This window comes from Lutra lutra, chromosome 18 (assembly GCF_902655055.1).
Source record: "Lutra lutra chromosome 18, mLutLut1.2, whole genome shotgun sequence".
NCBI classification, from domain to species: domain Eukaryota; kingdom Metazoa; phylum Chordata; class Mammalia; order Carnivora; family Mustelidae; genus Lutra; species Lutra lutra.
In genome coordinates, this window is record NC_062295.1 from 13,929,783 (window position 1) to 13,945,438 (window position 15,656).

Consider the following 15,656-nt stretch of genomic DNA (forward strand, 5'->3'; position numbering starts at 1 on the left):
ACTGAAGCATGAACATAATTCACCTCAAGCAAGGGAGAGAAATTGGATTAGCAAAACGCCGCCAGATTCACTAATTAATTTGCTATATTATGCATGACAGGAAACAGCATAGAACAGGGGAAAAAAAAAGCTTGATTTTTCTGAGTTTGGGAGGTAGCGATGGACGTGTTTCCCCATAATTTATTTCTGCAACGGGTTCATTATTTGATCAAGAATTGGCGAAAAGGGGATTCCACAAGGTGGAATGAGAACAAAGCAATAAGCTGTTGGAAACGGTTTTCTTATCCACTTAGCAGATGTCAGAATCACTCTGCTTTTCCACTGGCCGTCTTCATTTCAAGAGCTCCCTTCTCCACCAGAGCACTCATCTGTAACCTGTTTCTCTACAAACCCAACAAATGGGTAAATAGCCGGTGCGTCCCTTGGCCAATTCTGTATCCGTACAATTCAATATTAGTACGAGTTGATAGTCTTCAACCCTATTGTGTTTGTCTCTTATAAATGACTGGAGTTCTACCAAAGGCGTACAAAATAATATCAAATTCTTATTGTCTTACCTTGAAGGGACAGACTCTCACAAAACTGAAAATCTCACTACATTCTTCAGTCTGAATGTGGATAACGATTTGGATTGAGATCCAATAGGGAATGTCTTCACATTATTTCTTTATAACCTTTTCACGTGGTGATTACGATTTTTGCACTCTGGATTCAGACAACCCTGGGCTCAGATCTTCCCTCTACCACTGCATAATCTTGGTCAGGTCACCTGTAGGTCTCTCTGAGCTTCAGTTTTCTCATCTGTGATAATTGTATTCACCACATGAATGAGATAATACTCATCAGGGGTCTTGTTGAATAACCAGTCACTGTCTCATTTTGCCAAATTGCTGTTTCTGTTGCTTGAGACCCTGATGAAAGTGTGATGAGCTGGGTATGGCTGTAAACTCCACTAGCCCTATTACTCTCTGGAAATAGAATGAGCCCTTCCCCCTTCGCTCACTACAGCTCCGCAGAGACCCCTTTAAGAATTTACAGATTTCCACCTAATGAAAAGAAAGCAGAACACCAAGAATAACTCTCAACTAGTCAGGGGCTGTATTGTAATTCAGCCACATCGGTAATGACATTAAATGTAAACAGTTTAAATAAACACTTGAAGAGACAGAGATTTGCAGATTGGATTTTAAAAAGGAAGGCCCAATTATATGCTGCCTACAGGAACATATAAAGACATAGATAGGTAAAAGGTTAAAGAATGAAAAAATATATACTAGGCCAGCCCTATTCAAAACTACATATTGATTATGTTTGTATACTTAACAGAAGAGCTTCAAAACACATGAGGCAAAAACTGATGGAACTGAAAGGAGAATTAGACAAATCCACAAGTCCTTTTGGAAACCACAATTTCTCAGTAATTGATAGAACACATAGATAATCAGTAAGAATATACAAAAGTATCAATCAAGTTAATCTAGTTGACATGGAATGTTCCATTCCACAAGAACAGAATACACATTCTTTTCATGTTCACGTGGGCCATTCAGCATGATATTCTGGACTATAAAACAAACTTAATCAAATTGAAATGATACAAATACGTTGTGAGCATGACAGTATTAAATAGAAATCAATAACGTAAAGACATCAGAAATTTTTCTAAATACTTGGAAATCAAACAACACTGTTTTAAATAACCTATAAATCAAAAAGGAAGGTACACTTAAAAATTAGGAATTACGGGGCACCTGGGTGGCTCAGTGATTAAGCCTCTGCCTTCTGCTCAGGTCATGATCTCAGGGTCCTGGGATCCAGCCCCGTATCGGGCTCTCTGCTCAGCGGGGAACCTGCTTCCCCCTCTCTCTCTGCCTGCCTCTCTGCCTACTTGCGATCTTTCTCACCCTGTCAAATAAATAAATAAAATCTTTTTTAAAAATTAGAAATTACTTTGAATTTAATAAAAATAAAAGCCAACTGGGGCACCTGGGTGGCTCAGTGGGTTAAGCCTCTGCCTTCGGCTCAGGTCATGATCTCAGGGTCCTGGGATCGAGTCCCGCATCGGGCTCTCTGCTCAGCGGGGAGCCTGCTTTCCCCTCTCTCTCTGCTTGCTTCTCTTCCTACTTGTGATCTCTCTCTCTCTCTCTCAAATAAATTTTTAAAAATCTTTAAAAAAATAAAAAATAAAATAAAAGCTGACATAATTTCTGGGGGACAGATAAAACAGTGTTTAGAGGGAAACCTACATCATCAAATGCTTATGTCAGAATATAAGAAGAGTCCTGAATCATGGTCTAAGTTTGTACCTTAAGAAACTAGAAAAAAAGAAAAAAAATTAGATCTAAGGGAATCAGAAGGAAGGAATTACTAAAGATAAATGCAGATCAATAAAATTACAAACAGAAGTGCAAGACGGAAAAAAATCAATAAAACCCAAACTTGATTCTTTAAAAAGATCAATAAATCTAATACACCCTTAGCCAGACTGATCAAGGTTAAAAAATGAGAGAAAGAACACATAACTTATTGATATCAGGACTTAAAGAGATGACAGCACTACAGATACTGTAGATGTTAAGGTGATAATAAGTGAATATTATAAACAACTTAATGCTAAAATATTCAACCACTTAGATGAATCGGACAAAGTCCTTGAACAACACAAGCTCCAAAGCTCACACAAAAAGAAACAGAAGATCAATGTACAAAAATCAATCGTGTTCTATATCCCAGCAATGAAAAATCTGAAAGTGAAATGAAGACAATTCTATTCACAATAGCATCAGAAAGAATAATAGACCTAAGAATAAATTTAAGAAAAGGAGTAGAGTACTTGTACACTGAGAACTACAATACATTGCTAACAAAATTTAAAAGTATCTAAATGAATGGATAGGAATCCCGTGTTCCTGGATTAGAAGACCCAATATTATGATGGTAATTTTCTCCAAATTGGTCTATAGATTCAACACCATCCCGATCAAATCCCAGGAGACTTACTTTTTTTTTTTTCCCAGAAAACTGATACTAGGATGTATATGAAAAGGCAAAAAAACCCCAGCCAAAACAACTTTAGAAAAAAAGAACAAAGATGGAAGACATGAACCTCCCAACTTCAACACTTAGGAGCATTTATGAGAGCACCAGAAGACATGAAACACTTGGGGAAAAATATGTGCAAGACATGTATGCTGAAAATTATAAAAACACTGATGAAAGAAATCAACCTGAGTAAATGGAAACATATACCCTGTTCATGGACTGAAAGACTCAGTGTTGTTAAGTTGCTAATTCACTGCGATTCCAATCAAACTCCTAGTAGGTTGGGGTTTTTTTTTTTCCATTTTTTTAAAAATCAACAACATGGTTCTAAAATGTACATAGAAAGGGGCACCTGGGTGGCTCAGTTGGTTAAGCATCAGACTTGATTTCAGCTCAGGTCATGCATGATCTCAGAACTAAGAGATCGAGCTGTGCTCTAGGCTCCGAGCTGGGCATGGAGCCTGCTTAAGATTCTCCCTCTGCTCCTCCCCACCACCCCCTCTATCTCCCTTTCAAATAAATAAATAAATACACAAACAAACAAATAAAATGTATATAGAAAGACATAAGAACTAGGATGGCAAAAGCAATTTTTTTAAAGATTTTATTTATTTGACAGAGAGAGACACAGCAAGAGAGGGAACATAAGCAGGGGGATTGGGAGAGGGAGAAGCAGGCTTCCCAAAGAGTAGGTAGCCCGATGCGGGGCTCCATCCCAGGACCCTGGGATCATGACCTGAGCTGAAGGCAGACCCTTAACTGACTGAGCCACCCAGGAGCCCCACAAAAGCAATTTTTAAAAAGATAAAGTTGAAGAACTCAAAGTACCTGATTTCAAGACTTACTATTAAAGCCACAGTAATTAAGACTGTGTGGTATTGGTGAAGACGTAAACACAGAGTTAAACAGAATGGAATAGGGAGTCCAGAAATAGACGCACACAAATAAGATCAACTCCTTTTTCACAAAGGTGCAAAAGCAATTCAGTGGTACTGGCACCACATGCAAAATAATGCATCTTATTCCATACATCACATCATCTGCAATAATTAGCTCAAAAGTGATAAGAGACCCAAATATAAAACCTAAAATTATTAAACTCCTAGAAGCAAAATCTCTGTAATGTTGGGTTAAATGAAGATATTTTGCATATGATACACCAAAGCATAAACCATGAGTGAAAAACATTAACAAACCTGACTTGACCAAAATGTAAAAAATTCTTTTCAATAGACAGTGCTAAGACAATGAAAAGACAAGCCACAGAATGGAAGAAAAATATATGCAAAATACATATCTGGTATCTGGACATATAACCAGAATATACGGGCAACACTTAAGCAACTCAGAAAAAAACAGGCGTAAGATTTGAACAGGCACTTTACCAAAAAAAAAAAAAAAAAAAAAAAGTGAATGGCAAATTTGCACCCAAAAAAGAAGCTCAGTACCATTGTTAACTAATACCACAATGAGACACCATTACCCACCTATTAGAAAGGCTTTTTTTTTTTTTTTAACTGATAATACTTTGGGGCACATGCGTGGCTGAGTCAGTTAAGCTTCTGCCTTGGGCTCAGGTCATGATCCTGGGGTCCAGGGATGCAGCCCTGTGTTGGGCTCCCTGCTCAGCGGGGAGTCTGCTTCTTCCTCTCCCTCTGCCCCTCCCCCTGCTTGTGCTGTCACTCACACTTGCTTGCTCTCTCTCTCTCAAACGAAAAAAAAAAATCTTAAAAAAAAAACCACCAAAAACTGTCAGCAACCAGAACACTCAGACATTTCAAGTGGGAATACAAAATGGTACGGTCACTTTGGAAAGCATTTTGGAAGTTTCTTATAAATTTCAGTAGATGCCTATCATATGATTCAGAGACCCTGCTCCTAGACATTTACCAAATAAAGTTAAAATGGCATGTTTACACAAAATGCTATCTGCAAATATTCTGGCAACTTTCTCACGGTCAACCAAATTTAGGAAACAACCTAATTATGCTTTGGCTGATGAATGGGTGGGCAGAGAGCCCTGCGCCTGTATTATGGCCTAAGTCTCAGAAATGAAAGAACTATTTATACATGCAACGACTTCCCAGATCTCAAATGTTAAGTGAAAGAATGCCATGTGCTGTATAATTCCAACACTGTACAGAGAAAACAGATCGGTGGTTGCCAGAAGCAGGGGCTCGAGGGAGGGACTGACTACAAATACACAGGAGATGATTTGGGGGAATGTTTGAAATGTTCTATATGTATCTTGATGGCCAACACTTTCTGCTTTCAAAACGTAATACCAGGGGCATCCGGGTGGCTCTATCAGTTAAGTGTCTAACTTTGGCTCAGGCCCTGATCTCAGAGTCCTGGGATCGAGCCCCGCCTCAGGGGCTCTGCTCAGCAGGGAGCCTGCTTCTCCCTCTGCCCCTCTCCCCCTTGCCCTCGCGCTCGCTTGCTCTCAAATAAATAAATACAATCTTCCAAAAAAAAAAAAAAAAAGGAAAAAACTTAATACCATTTGCGGTAGCACCAAAAGACATAAAATACGACATTATCATTAAAGAGGTTGAATTTTACTGTGTGTGAATTTTATCTCAATCAAAAGGCTGAATTTTAGGGGCGCCTGGGTGGCTCAGTGGTTAAAGCCTCTGCCATTGGCTCAGGTCATGATCTTAGGGTCCTGGGATCGAGTCCCGCATCGGGCTCTCTGCTCAGCAGGGAGCCTGCCTCCTCCTCCTCCTCTCTCTCTCTGCCTGCCTCTCTGCCTACTTGTGATCTGTCAAATAAAATAATAAAAAATCTTTAAAAAAATAAAAAAATTTTAAAAAGGCTGAATTTTACCATTCGTAAACTATATCTCAGTATTCTTTTAAGCACCATGTCCATTGCCCATTGTACAAAGAAGCATCTAGAACCAAGTCTGGCCCATAATAGATACTTGTTAGCTATTTGCTGAATGGATACATACAGTCATTACTGTAAAAACTGACTTCTCATCACCATAAGGGCTACTGTTTTAGTCTGTTCCGGACTTCACACCCTCCTCTTCTCCCCATACTGATCCTCTAGCCAGCCCCCAGCACATGGACAGTCTTTCCTCGGGACTTTTCCCAACCGAACGAAGCTAGGGATGAAGGTACTTTGTTCCTTTCTGGTCCTAGAATATGCGCCAGTCCCTCTGGGGCCTGAGACTGTCATGAGGAGAAGCAGAAAAGAGAGACAGAGAGAGAGCGAGCAGGGAAGAACCACACCATTGAGTCCTTGGACCCGAGGCCACATCCGGCCCAAGGCTTTCCTAGGTTAGATGTCGTGAGTCAGCAGATATCCCCGCCTTTTTTTTTTTTTTTTTAAGATTTTTATTTATTTGCCAAAGAGAGAGTACTCACAAGCAGATAGAGAGGCAGGCAGAGGCAGAGAGAGAAGCAGGCTCCCTGTTGAGCAAGGAGCCAGATGCGGGACTCGATCCCAGGAGCCTGGGATCATGACCTGAGCCGAAGGCAGCGGCTTAACCAACTGAGCCACCCAGGCATCCCATCCCCACCTTTTTAAATAAAACTGGTTTCTAGCATCTGTCACCAAAGATGTTGAAGACCAATAATAACATTAACAACCACTCTAAGAGCCAACCTAATGACCTGTGCTCTGCAAGGCAAAGTCAGGCCTGACCACAGCCCTGGGAGTCAGGTGCCCCTTTCACCCATATGTGATCACTTTCACCCATATGTGATCACTTTCACCCATATGTGATCACCGGCATCCCGGCAGAGGGTGCGCAATGTGTGAAAGTCTCACGATCAGTGGGTACAGCTGCTGGAATTAGCATCCAGGCGGCACTGACCCCACGGACCGCCTACACTTGAAGCCATGCAAGGGGCAAACCACGATTGAACCTTACAACCCCGGGGGGGGGGGGGTGCGGGGACACATTTAAAAAGCAATCCCATCATTTAGGCCACACCCCATGACAAGAAAGTCTGAAATCTCTGAGTTCGGATACGGAGCGGTGGTGTTTTTTTTTTCCTAAAGCTCCCTGGTGATTCCCAGGGTGTGGATCTGGTCCAGAGCCGCCTCCTCAAGGGTCAGGATTTGTCTTGACCGGAGACAACACTGCATCCTCCTCCCTGCTCCATAAGAGAGAGTACAGAAATGTGCTTGATGCTTCACAGAATTCAGCTGGGATCCAGGATTAAATTGGGATTTCCAGAATTAAATTGGCGATCTTGGTTAAAAACATTTTGAAGGCAGAAAAACAAGGCTTTTTTTTTTTACTTTTTTAATTAACATATAATGTATTATTAGCCCCAGGGGTTTTTAACTTTTTTTTTAAACAAGGCTCCTTTGCAAGGATTTTTAGGGAGGGGAAATATATATATATAATGTAATTACATTACATTATACAATTGTAATTGTAATTACATTACAATATACAATTATATATATATAATTACATTATATATAATTACATTATATATAATGTAATTATATATATATACATATATATATATATATATATAATTGATTTTTATAGTATTGTTTATTCGGGCCACAAAGAAAGGTAGTCAGAAGAGTAACCCTAAATCGTATTATCCCCCGGTGATGCCTGGCTTTTGCCATACAGCCAGTTACCAAAACAGAATAAATGCAGGAAGAATATTATCTGAGCCTCAGTGGTACCGTAACCATTCCATGTTTGGGTTTTAACATCTGAATCCTGGCTCTTATATGATAGCTATAATAATAATAACATATGTCCCCCAGACAGTGGGGCTTTCTGCCATATTTTCATTCCATTTTCAGGGAATGTCTAAAAGGACAAAGACGTTTTCTTTGGGGGAGACTTGCAGAAGCTACAATTTGGGGTCCGTCACTGCGTGGATCCATCAGTCTGTCAGTGGGTTGGAAGGAACTAATTCATTACCTCATTATTCTTCTCTTTTCCTACAAGGAGAGTGGCTCGTGAGCTTTTCAATGTGGCCTTTTAGAAAGAAATAAAGCTGTCCCTTTCCCAGCAAGGAGTTTTATTATATTCTCTTGATGAGACGGAGGTACATTGGATTCTAGCCCATAGGACAGAAAGGATGACAGGGTCGAAAACATTAGCTTGCACCTGCTGGAAATGTTTGGACCCATCTGCCAAGTAGATATGACCTCATACGACCCTTTCTGCTTTATGTCTCCAGACTAATTCCCTAGCCCTACTGAGGAAGCAGCCCCTGCTCTCAGGCCACTTTTCGTAAAGGTCCTTTTGCCAGATGTTAGATTTGTGTGCATTGGTGGGTGGGGAGTGTAGCCCTAGACCTAGTGGTTGTAGGGGTTAAAAAGAGGAGGTTTGGATCCAGGCAGTCTTGGGGGCTATTTAGTCAACTCCAGCTGCCCCAAGAAAACACCTCTACCTGCAAGGCTTAAGCAGCAGAAATTCCTTTTCTTCCTCACAGTTCTGGAGGCAAGAAGTCCAAGATCAAGGTACAGTAGAATTCGGCTCCTGATAAGAAGTCTCCCGGGCTTATAGACAGCCGCCTTCTCTCTCTGTAACCTCACATGGTAGAGAGAGAAAGAGCTCTGGCTTCTACCACTTCTTACAAAGGCACAAATCCCATCACAGGCCCAATTTTCTCATGATCTCATCCCAACCCTATCACCTCCCAAAGGCCCCACTTCCAAATATCATCCCACGGGGTTCGGGCTTCAATATATGTATGAACTTAGGTATGTGTGTTGGTGTGTGGGGGACACAAACATTCAGTTCATTCACTCTCTGAGCCTAGATTCATCAGGATTCTTTCCATGGCAAGTGACAGAAAATCCAGATCAAAACTGGATTGAGCACAGAAATGGCTTTGTTGATTCACCCAAAAAGTCCGGGAATATTCAAGTAGGAAGCATGTCTGGATTCAGAGACTCAAAGGATAACAACGAGAAGCATTCTCTCGTCTTCCAGTTCTCTTTCCTCAGTATTGGCTTTATTCTGTTAGGCTAGGATGTCCTATCTCCTGGAGGCTGGCATTCTACAGCCTGAGCCCCCGAGCCAAGAAGAGAAGACAGCATGTTCCCTACATCTCCAACGGAAGTTGCCCATCAGGCTCATCTCTGAACCCGTACAAGGGTAGGAGGGTAGACTACTCAGACTGGCCAGTTCTCAGCCACAAAAAGCCAAGAGTCCATTCTCCTCCAGCCACGTGCTCATGACAAGGGGAGAAACACTGAATAAGACAAGACTGCGGATGCCCACTCCAGAGCCCCAGGTTCTTAGTTCATAAACCGGGAAAATGATACCAAACCTTCAAGACGTCTGTGAGAGCAGAACTAAATAATACGTGTTAAGGAAATAATGCAGGCACCACCAGCACCAGCTGGGACTAAATAAATTATTTATTGTGCATGCACATGCACACACGTGCCTGTATTCCAATGTTCTAATTCCCTAAGGACGGCGTGCCCCTGACATTCGTGCCTTCCCTGTATCATAGCAAACCTACATCTCCATAACCCCCTACATCTCTATAACCCATAGGAGAAAGCGTTCCTCAGGCACAATGGCCCTCCCGAGGCAAAATGTGAATTACTGAGACCTCAGCAAGGATGAATAACTCTTCCAAAGGGATATCTCCAGAGTCTCCCCAGAGGGAGAGACCAATGCCCCCTAAAATGCTTTGCATGATGAAGCCACGAGGGTCTTCAGTGGAATTCCCCACTGAAATGCAAGGAGAGGAAGGAAAGACTTTGTCTTCAATGCCCGCTGATAGGTCAGTTATCACTCAGCACAGCAGAGCGGATTATTGGAAATAGGACTCAATAGCCACGCTGGAGGGAGAAGGGAAAGAAGGTGTATATGGTGATGGCAGAGAGAGCAGAGAGGGGGTCTAATACCTGCTTTTAATTTTCCCGGGGGCAACTTTCACACACTTCTGTCTCAAATCTGGGCTCACAAGACACTTAGAAGAATAACACAGCTACAGTGTAGAGAGAATTCTCTGTGGGCTAGACCCTAGGTGGGGCACTCAGAAGCATGATTTTTTTTTTTAAGATTTTATTTATTTATTTGACAGACAGAGATCACAAGCAGGCAGAGAGAGAGGAGGAAGCAGGCTCCTTGCTGAGCAGAGAGCCCGATGCGGGGCTCGATCCCAGGACCCTGAGATCATGACCTGAGCCGAAGGCAGCGGCTTAACCCACTGAGCCACCCAGGCACCCCGAAGCATGATTTTATTTAATCCCACCTCTCACAGTGTCCTATCTGTGTGGCCTTGGGCTTGCTTTCTCTCTTTCTCTCTCTCTTTCTTTCTTTTCCTTCCTTCCTTCCTTCCTTCCTTTTTAGCTAAAATACCCAAAAATAAGGGGCAAACATATTTACTATACATCGGGCAGCATGTCTTTACATGTATTGACTAATTTAAGCTTTATAATATCCCTATAAGTACTGCTATTCTTTCTATTTTATTTTATGCTAAGATTCAGAGAGCTTAAGTCATTTGCCCAAGGCCGCATGGCTAGGAACTGACAGAGCCCAGAGGTGAACACAGATGAAGTCCAAGCTCTGGGTCTCCACATTGCCTCCTAACACTGGGCTCATCAAACAGCGAACGTTCAGGAACATAAGCTGTTATCGTTGTTTCTCTATGCTGATAGGGAGGTGTTAATAATGGAGGAATATTTTTCACCAACATTGTGATTGTTAGAAGTTTTGACAAAGGTATTTTCAAAGGTATTTGATTTTGGAAAATAAAAATAATAAAACAGGGCACCTGGGTGGCTCAGTCGGTTAAGTGTCTGCCTTCAGCTCAGGTCATGATCTCAGGGTCCAGGGGTCAAAGTCCCGCATCAAAGCCTGGGCATCTCCCTCCCTCTGTTCCTCTCCCCTGCTCCTGCTTTCTCTCTCTCTCAAATAAAAAAAAAATATTTTAAAAAATAATAATAAAACAAACGATCATGTGCTACCTACATCTGGATCATTTAGAGATATATAGAGCAGGCAGGAGAAGCCCACCCTATGTAACACACCCAAGAAAGAACTAATTATTTATTGAAAGGATGCTTGGAAGGTCACAGAAATGAAGGGGAGAGATACAAATCGCTATATCAATGTATAGAGAAAGAAATAATACATAGGTGTAGAAGGATATGTTAATCAAAACGGGATTAAGATGGGATAACGCGTTACATATCGTGTATGTGTATCAATGTATTTACTATATTCACCATGATATGTGCTTTAAAGATCTTATAATTTTATTTGTCAGAGACTGAGGCAGAAACTCATCAATAGTTTCAAAAGCAAAAGACTTTGCTTTGATCACTTCTGAGCCCCCCACTCCCCACCCCCGTGCATCTTGGCTCAAGACTCAGATTGCAGAGAGAGAGCTCAGCTTGCCCAGTGTGGTCACTGACTCAGCCCTGTAGGCAGGGGTGGGTTTGCGAGCCATGCAACACAGGCAAGGGGTAGTTCCCCAAAGGAAGTGACACAGAACAAAGAGAAAAAAAAACAATGACAAATACAGCCACTTTTGGAACACCAGGACTCCTAAGAATGACAGGACCTCAAGGGAGGGGAGGTCCTCATCTGTCATTGGAAGAGCTCCTGGACCCTCAGAAAGGGCTCAAGTCACAGCCCTGTTGCACTCCGTCAAGAGTCTGAAGTGTCTCCATCCTGCCTTGAGATTCAAGGCCAGATCTGGGGAAGGACCTTCTGCAGCACCCAGAAGAAAATGCTAACTGGATTTATGGGGCACATTATTGATAAACCTAATGACCAGGTGTCATAATTCAGTATGCTGATGGACAAGCAAATGGCATTAAGGCTTTGTTGCAACTAGATAGACCCTGAGCCTGATTTATGTGTTAAGTGCAAATTGCTCCCAGGAGTACCCAATATGACAGCTTTAAACTGCCTCTTCCATCTTTGCTTCTTGACTCCTTCCTCCGGATCTGAAAGGATTCAGTAGGTGGCGTGACCTTTGCAAGGTCATCATTGCTTGTTACATCTGTGCCTGGAGCTGCGCCCAGAGATACAGCAAATAAACTATACCCATAATGACTGCCTTTGGAATGGGACACAGCCACTGCCGGACATTGTTAGAAATACTCTAGAAGGAGGTAGCACTTCCCCTGCCTTTCCGTAAGAGCAGCTTCCAAGATGCAAGGAGTGTGTAACATTTGTTTGTGTTTATTCTTCCAACACGTGGTGATGATCATTAAGAAACAGACTGTCTGCTAGAGAGTTATGGTAAGAAAAATACGGAAGAGGCAGCTGCCACTGTCAAGTTTCTCACAGCCTAGTCGAGACAGAGCATAATGGGAAATATACTGAAAGAGAATTGAAAAGACCCTGGTTCTTATCCCACACAGACCACTTATCTAGCTACTCAGACTCAAGCATATCACTTAGACTCGTTAACCCTCACTTTTCTGGTCTAAAAGATGCCACAAATAGGAAGTCTGTACTTGTACCAAAAGGCCATTCAGAAGCTCAAACAATCTAGAGCACACAGAGTTGTGTGATTCACTACACTCTCTAAATTCGGAATGATTCTCACGCTCACGTTCATTGTCACACATTTCTTGAGCACCAATTATCTGCAGACTCGTGCCAAAGACTTGAGACTTGAGTCCACTGTAAAGCTTTAGACTTCAGATAAGTCTATTACTATTTTGGTGAGTTAGCTAGAGCTGTATACTAAAACATGGTAGACTGGCTGGCTTTCTCACAGCTCTGGAAGCTGGAAGTCCAAGCTCAAAGTGCTGGCAGGGTTGGTTTCTGGTGGACCCTCTCTCCTTGGCTTGCAGATGGCACCTTCTTGCTGTGTCCTCGCACGGTCTCTCCTCTGTGCACACACACCCTTGGTGTCTCTGCCTCTTATTACAAGGACACCAGTGTATTTGGATTAGGGCCCTGCCCTTATGATCTCCTTCAATTTTTATCTCTTCCAAGGCCTTATCTCCAACTACAGTCACCTTAGGGCTAGGGTTTCAACCTATAAGTTTTGAGGGGGACACAATTCAATTCATAATACTATTCAAGCTGACTAAATTAGGTCTTATGACATAAAAGGAAGTTGAGGGGGAAGAAGGCTTCAGGTTTTGGTAATGTAGCAGCTCAAAATGGACGTCAGGAAATTAGAATTTTTCACCTTATATATATACTACATCTTCTTTATCCATTCATCTGCCAATAAATATCTTGGCTCTTTCCATAGTCTGCCTATTGTGAACATCACTGCTATAAACATTGGGGTACCGGTGCCTCTTCAGATCACAACGGTGATGGGCATTAAGGATGGCACGTGATGTAATGAGCACTGCGTGTTACATGCAACTGAATTATTGAACTCTATATCTGAAACTAATGATACACTATGTGTTAGCTAATTAAGTTTGAATAAAATAAGTTAAAAAAAAAAAAGGGAATTCAGAATTTCTCCGCACCCCATGCCCCTGCCCCACTCCGCAGAGCGGGTTTCTTCCCCAGCCTGGCTCCCCTCACAAGATAACTGCAGAAACCAGGGGAGGGAGCTTCTCTAATTCCAGCAAAGTGAAGGAGAAACACTATCCAGTGTTCTTTTCCCAGAAGCCCTCAGCAAGGTCCTCCTAGCATCTCACTGGCCCAGACTGGCATGGGCCTGCCCATCCCTGAACCAGTCACAGAGGAGGGAAATGGGCTTCGCATGACTAGCCTGGACAGACCCCCTGAAGCCAGACAGATGTGTGGAGTCAACTGTGCTTCCATTCCTCAAGTTTAAATTCTTGAGAATCTCTGTATTCTGAAGATGTAAGGTTAAGGGGGTGTGTATGCCCACTCTCTGTATCTATCTGGTCAGAAGAGACAAAGTCTGGAAGTGGATTTCAAAGGAAGAGACTGTTTCGTGGGAGAAAGGGGCAGCTGTGTGATAAACTTTTCACCTCCTCACTAGGGAGAGAGAGGAACTCCTTTCAGAGCACCTATGTGCCAGGCCCTGTGTGGGTCACCAGTCTGTGATCTAACTGCATGCTGATACCATACCTAGAATACTGGTGGGATGAATATTATTTCCCTAAAGAAGAAAGAGAGGCCCGGAAATTCTAGAAGTATGTTCAAGGTCACATAGCTAATGGTGGAATCAGAACCAGCGCCCAGCTGTGTCTGGCTCCACATCCGTATTATTTGCAGAGCATCAAGATGATTCTTAAAGATAGCTGGAGACTCTCTCTTCCATGATTTCCCCGTTTTGTAATAGCTACAACAATAACAAGTACCATTTACTAAGTGCTCACTATGTGCCAGGGATTGTACAGAATGTTTCAAACATTGGGGCAACAACAACAACAAAACATAATATTTGTAGGAACTAAATACACCCTCCCCCCACCCCGCCCCACAAAAATGAATGCACTGGAGCCCCGTGGAGAAAAGCTCTTATAAAGGCCATTTTAAAACACCTGAAGAGGGGCGCCTGGATGGCTCAGTGGGTTAAGCCTCTGCCTTTGGCTCAGGTCATGACCTCAGGGTCCTGGGATTGAGCCCCGTTTCAGGCTCTCTGCTCAGTGGGGAGCCTCCTTCCCCTGTCTCCCTGCCTACTCATGATCTCTGTCTGTCAGATAAATAAAATCTTTTAAAAAAAATAAATAAAACACCTGAATAGATTAAGACGAACATCAGGTTTGCAAACAGGATAACTTAACATTATAAGGATATTAATTTTCCCCCAACATTAATCCATGGACTTAATGCAGTTCTAATCAAGGTTCCAAAAAATTTTTTTGAGGAATTCGAAAAACTGATTCTAAAATGTATACAGAAATTTAAAAGGCATGAATACATAAGGTAATTTTGAGGGAAAAAAATGGGACTAGAGGAAAGGACTCACTTTACTGAATATTAAGACATATTACTAAGTGATAGTAATTCCTTTTTAAGTGTGGTGTTGTCATAGGAACAGATAAATAAATCACTGAAGGAACATAGGGATTCCAGAAATACTCCTACATGTACAGGTGTTATACCCCAACTTGGCAAGATTGAAATATTTGGTAGATTTTATTGGGAAGATTGGTCCCCTGTATGGGAAAAACAAAATTGGATTCCTTTCTTCACACCTGAATGCAAAAGACAAATTATAAAAGTAATCAAAGAAGATGGATGAAATATCTTCATGACTTTAGAATTGTGCAGATTTGAAAGCAAGATCTAAAAAGAGCCACCATGAGGGGGAGACATGAAGTGTTCAACCACATTAATACTATGATTTCTGCTCAGAAAAGGGCAAAATCTACGCACTTGTAGGCCACAAGAAGATGTGTGCAATGTCTAAAACTGGGCTCATGTAGGAATCTAGAGCGACCTGTACAATACAGTAAGAAAAAAATCAGGAAACCCAACAGAAAAATGCGTGAAGTCTATGAAAAGAAAATTAATAGAAGAGGAAACACTAATGGCTAACAAGTATATGAAGAGATACTCAACTTCATTAGTAATCAGAGAGAAGCAAATTAAACCAACAATGATATACCACTTTATCCCCATCGTATTGGCAAAAATTACAAAGTCAGAGAACGTCAAGTGCTATGGAGAAGTGCAAACTAAGCGCCATCCCAAAGAGAAATCTCTCAGTGCTCGGGGCAATTAACCGCTTATCCACCCAACAGTCTCCATGCCTGGA

The 15,656-nt window shown here is 42.0% G+C and overlaps 1 long non-coding RNA gene across 4 annotated transcripts in view; it reads right to left on the reverse strand.

The window, feature by feature from the left end:
* LOC125090476 (uncharacterized) overlaps positions 1–15,656 on the reverse strand; it is a 365,554-nt gene that overhangs the window by 239,610 nt on the left and 110,288 nt on the right. The window contains exon 3 of one of the 4 annotated variants that reach the window (XR_007124348.1): positions 558–1,046. The exons of the other annotated variants lie outside the window; for them this stretch is intronic. This is a non-coding gene — a long non-coding RNA (uncharacterized LOC125090476). The remainder of the gene's footprint in view (positions 1–557; positions 1,047–15,656) is intronic. 4 annotated transcript variants of the gene reach the window in all.